Here is a 6127-nt window from a genome sequence, read left to right on the forward strand (position 1 = left end):
ATATATTCCATCATTATCAGAGGGCCAAAAGACCCGGGATTGGATCCCATCCTTGTCATTCATCACAAGGTGACCACAGACTCCTCTGTATACCTCACCTTACTCTTCTGTAAAGTGAGGGTTGTATCTATATGATCTGTAAAATCCAAACTCAGTGTTCCATTTATGATGGCTATTTGACTAGGAGGAAGAGGACTAGAATGTCATGTGTCAATAATAGACAAGTATCCAAGAACCACCATTTTGAATCCTTAACTCCCATTTCTGCATGAGAAAGCAGGCCATTAGAAAATATTTTCCATTTCTCCTACTTTAAACCTGTTATACTAAAATAAATCTTTGCTAAAACTTAAAAAAAATTGGCAAATATCTTATAGGTAGGAGGATCCTGAAGTCTGAGCCAAGAAATTAAGAACCCTTAAATGATGACTATTCTCATTTTATGTACCAAAGCACAACTTCAAGTATGACCAAATTTTACCTGACATTATATAAGAACTTATAGTACTAGCATTATGTCTCACTGCATGACATTAAGACTTCTGAGATTTTCAGAGTAAAATAGCAAAATAGTTCCTGGCTTAGTTAGCATTGTCCATAATTGAACCAAAGGGGCCATCCAACTATTTGGGATTTAGAGGTGTTTAGTTATTTATTTGTTGTAACTACTACCACCGTTGTTTCTCTGCCTCTGAAAAGGAAAAAAACATGTGGGATGAATGATCAGGATGATCAGGAATCCCTACCTATCATATGTATATTCTAATACAACTGCTGTTCTATATTTAAACAAAGGACCCATGACAATGGCTGCTTCCTAGCTCCAGCTCAAGCTGATCTCCCCTGGCCACTGGGGATGTGACACAGGCTATGTGACCAAGAGTCCATCTGGATCTCTAAAGAAGAGAGTGACTCCCAGAGTGAGTCTTCATTCACTTTGTGCTCTCCTCCTGGCCAGGGGCGATCCTTGCCTAAGAACATTGCATATCAGCTTGGTACTATTTCAATCTAGCTCCAGTGTTTGTTGTTGTTTATTTTTTTTTCAGTTTCTTTACTTCCTGTCACAATTCTTTCCAAGCCTGCACATTTTCATGTCTCTTGATCACCCAGGACCATTTCAATCTCACCAAGTGGTCATCACCTGAATTACTAAGAAAAATAAAACCTTACCAGTCATTGTGCTTAACTTTCTGTGCTCTTTCTCCATCTGTACCTACAAGCTTTTCGTCATTTTCAACAATCATTTTTTTTTATTTCAGAGAAATACATGGTATTACTCACAGAATTATCCCTGGCTCCTGTGTCTTACTCTAAAACAATTATCACCTTGATATTAAAATGACAACCAGAAAACAGAACAAAAGCAAATACAAAAATGGGCTCTTTAAAGTGATTTTTTGGACCATATTTTATTTTTCCCTTCATAACTAAGTTTCTAGTAAGCGTCTGGAGTCTACACTGATTGCACATACATCTATGAACTTTTCACCCTCAGCAATCTAACCTCTGCCCTCAAACCCAGAAACTGAAAATTTAACAATGATAAAAATCCAACAAAACCTCCATCTCTTCTCTATCTGATCTTGGACACTATCATTCATATCCTTCTACAGACTCTTGTCTTAACACTTCCGCCCCACCCCAACTAGATCTCTGTGTTTCCCTCTGTTATTATTACTATTCTTTTGGCAATACTGGATTTAAGCTCAGGACCTCATATTTGCTAGGAAGATGCTCTATTGCTTGAACCATATTTCCAGCACTTTGTTATTTTGTGTCCCCTTTTATCTTTCCCTTCCTTCCTTCCTTCCTTCCTTCCTTCCTTCCTTCCTTTTTTTCCTTCTTCCTCTTAGCATGCATTTCCATGGAGAAGAAAGGCTTATCAAGGCATGACTAAAGTGGTTGAATGGCAACTGTGTGTGGAAAAAATGTGAGCAAGAGTGCAAGGCCCTGAGTATGCATTCATACACGTGCACGTGCACACACAATATCCTCGATTCAATGTGCTTTGACACATTGATTTCAATCTTGGCCAATGGAATACTAGCCCACCTGAAACCTGATGCATGTGCACTAGAATACCCCTTTTTCTGGTGACTGTGATGTCACCAGGGTGAAAGAGAGAGAGAGAGAGAGAGAGAGAGAGAGAGAGAGAGAGAGGGGGGGGGGGGGAATTACTATAGCTTTTCCAGCTGAATCCAGCTGCCGACCAACTCACCTGATGAATTATAATTTGTTGCTTCGGGTCACTAACTTTTGGAGTTGTTTGACAGATAGTAAACTGAAAAAGTCTTTTCTCATCCCGTAAATAATCTCACGTAGATTCAATGCCATTCACACCTTATAATTTTCAACCTTTACCTCTAAATCAGGTCAATCTTCTAAGTTTCCATATATCACAAATAACTCTGGATTTGCACACCAAAGTCTTTTCTCTCTTTCTTTCTTTCTTTCTTTCTTTCTTTCTTTCTTTCTTTCTTTCTTTCTTTCTTTCTTTCTTTCTTTCTTTCTTTGTGAGTCATGGGGCTTGAACTCAGCCTGGGCGCTGTCCCTGAGCTCTTCAGCTCAAGGTCACTACCCTACCTCTGGACCTGGGTGTTGTCCTTGAGCTCTTCAGCTCAAGGTTACCACTCTACCCTTGAGCCAAGCCTCACTTCCCATTTTCTGGAGGTTAATTGGAGATAAGAGTCTCAGGTCCTTTTGTGCCCGGGCTGGCTTTGAACCTCGATCCTCAGATCTCAGCCTCCTGAGTGGCTAAGATTACAGGCATGAGCCACCTCACCCCACTCTTGTTTTCTTAGAAACTCATTGCATCTGCAGTTCCTTATCATACTTGGTGAGGCAATAAGGTATCCAGTCACTCAAGGCAGCAACTGAGAGATGAGGCTTCACCTCTCACTGTCCTTTTTTTTTTTTTTTTAATAGTCCAGTTAGCTGTGGAACCAGTGGTTTTCCTGCTTCCAGATTCCCAAGGCCTGGAATTAAAGATGGGCTCTCACACCTAGCAGAAGAACCACCATTCTGTATTGATTTTGAGACCTCAGAGTCATACAACTTGCACAATTCCCTCCCTCCCTCCCTCCTTCCCTCCCTCCCTCTCTCCTTCCTTCCTTTCTTTCCTCCCTTCCTCCCTTTCTTCTTTCTCTCTTCCTTACTTTTCTGCCTATCCTGAGGCTTGAACTCAGGGCTTAGGTACTGCCCTTGAACCTTTCATTTTTTTGCTAAAGGCTAGTCTTCTACCATTTGAGCCACATTTCCATTTTCCTGTCCAAGTGGGCTTTGAATCAGAGCCCGCAGATCTCAGTCTCTTGAGTAGCTAAGATTACATGAGCCACTGGTGTCCAGCTCCCATTTTGTATCTTATACAAGGTTTTGTTAGCATATACTAGTTGTTTGAGGGGGAATTTTATTGTGGCATCTCCATATGTACATACAATGTACTCTAATCAAACTCATCCTTCCAGTTTTCTTCCCTCCTTGAAACCATTTGAACAGGTCTCACAATTCTGTTTTCATACACGCATATAAATACTTCTATATTCCTCCTTATTCTCCTTCTCCCCCTTCCATGGACACCGATTGCCCTAACAGTTTATTTTTATTTATTATTTATTTATTTTTGAGACAAGGTCTTACTGTGAAATCCAGGCTACCTTCAAGCTCCCCACTTCCTGTTCCTGCTTTCTGAATGTTGAGATTATAGGGGTGTGCCACCACACCCAGCTCATAAAATGTTTGAATGTGTTCCCAATCCTTTCTGACCTGCCCTACCTTTTTTATTTCCATCCTCTTTCCTACCCACTGTGTGCTATGCTCTAATGCATCCAAATGGCTGCAGTGCTAACGCTAGACATCTGTCCCATGTGTGTCTCTCAGCTGGTTTTCCTGCCTGGTGGGTCTCCTCATCTCCTGCCAACTGCAGAGTCTGGTAAGGCTTGCTTTCTTTGGGAATCTTTTCTGGTATACCTAGGTAGATGTGGAATAAGTTATTTCTTCTTCTGAGTTGTCACTGCACCCAACAATACCACTGTGGTTCACTTTTTGATTGCCATGATGCTTAAAAGCATGGCTGCCCTGCCCTGCAGAGTTCATGAAGATCCTTCCTGCCAGAGCAAGGGTTTATTTTAGATTTGTGTTTTGGGGGCTCAGGGCAATGTGGGAGGAGCAGCAAGTTCCCAATAACCGTTGGAGAACAATACACTGTATTTTCCAGTTTTTTAAATTTTTTTTCTATTTTCCAATTTTAAGGCTTTGCAGAAGTATCTTTTTATTAAGTTAGTAGTATACATTTCCATGTGTTAGACTAGAAGAGGAGTGATATGCTTAGGGCACTGCCTAATAGGTAAGTTTGGAGGCACCAAGCTATGGACTGTTGGAGCTGATAATTGTGGGCCAGAGAGGTAAAGATGTAATGTGATCAACTGGATCATTACCCCCTACATTCCTCACTGCCCCTCCATCCAGGCAGGATACTGCCTTCCTCCAGCACAGGGTGAAGTGGTCTTTCATTGGTGCCTCTTCCTCATCTACCCAAGGGTGGCTCCAACAGGCATTTAGTGATGTCTTGACTCTGGATAGAATAAGCCAATTGACTTTGTTTCTTCCAACCTCTTCTCCACCTTCTTCTCTTCTTTTGGACTTAACGGGATCCTCCACACATTTCTCTCTGCTGTGGATGTGATTTTCCACATTTATTCTCCTTAATGAGGTCTCGGTACAAGTCTGACCTGCTGGAAACCTTTCAGTGACAGTCTATAACCTTTGGGATGAAATCTAGAGTTTTCCTTAGCTCTTGCCACAACTCCAGTCTGATCTCCTTCCAGTGTACTTCCATATCTCCAGCACTTGGAGAACCTCTGGAGGAACTGGAGGCTCCAAAACACAAGATATTGCTCCATACAAAGCAACCCATAATCCAATGGGAAGAAAGGGGACAAATTCATCGTGATTCAACATAAGCAATCATTACTGGGTAATGAGAGAAGACCAAGCCATGCATCCTGGAGTAAGAATGTCGGAGAATTCTGTGGAAGAGCAGGGCTTCACATCTGGGGGTCCTTGTGGGGCTTGAATGCTGGGCCTGGGTATCATCCCTGAGCTCTTCAGCTCAGGGCTAGTGCTCCACCACTCTGAGCCACCATATCCCTTCCACTTTTCTGGAATTGGAGGTAAGCATCTCATGGACTTTCCTGGATGCGCTGGATTTGAACCACGATCCTCAGATCTTAACTTCCTGAGTAGGATTACATGTGTGAGCCACCAGCACCTGGCTGTGTTGTGCTTTTAATGGAACCACTTGTGGCAATCTCAATTCCCAGGTTTGGGACTATCAAACTTCTTTGCTTTTACACCCTCCCCTTCCCCCCAGGGTCTGACATACTTTCCTGTTGTGTTGAATTTCTGTGAGGCTCAGGACCTAGTGCAAAACTCACACATTCTAGGAAGAACCACAACTTATTTTTCTTCTTCTTCCTCTTCCTCCTTCTCCTCCTCTTCCTCCTCCTGTCTGTCTCTTTCCATGGAGCCCAAGTTCTCATTCTGTAAGTGCTCTACCACTGAGCTACAGTCCCTTCCCTGAATCAGTTCTTTACACTGTCACACACCAGGAGTTCCAAGAACACAAGGATCATACTGTATCCCCAAGGCTAACATGCAGTGCAGAAAAGTAGTGTAAGCACTCATCCAATGTTTTCCCAAAGCATGGTTCCAAGTTAGCTGAACTTGGGAGCCAGTACTGGCTTAATTCTAGTCACAGTGGTTTTCACTAATGGTATGATTCCAAACAGATGCCTAGAAAAGTACCTATTATTATTCTGGGCTAATGGAGATAAAATGAGAATTTTCTTTAATGATTTTTCAAATAGTATGCTATCCACTTACTTAAGAGATATGGTGGGCTTATTGCTAAACATTTTCATACCACTGATACCTGACCAAAAAAAGTACATAATTTTGAGGAAAATGATTGAAACAATTCATATTCATGTGCTATCTATGTTAAAAGTGTAGGGAACCAAATTCAACAAAGAAATGTAACTGCATAGAGAGATCCAAACCAGGTACACTTCAATTGGCATAGGCACACCAAGAAGTAACTTTAAAGCAATATAAGTAACAAGGAAAAGGC

This window comes from Megascapheus bottae, chromosome 9 (assembly GCF_031878675.1).
Source record: "Megascapheus bottae isolate mThoBot1 chromosome 9, mThoBot2.hap1, whole genome shotgun sequence".
Classification (NCBI taxonomy): Eukaryota; Metazoa; Chordata; class Mammalia; order Rodentia; family Geomyidae; genus Megascapheus; species Megascapheus bottae.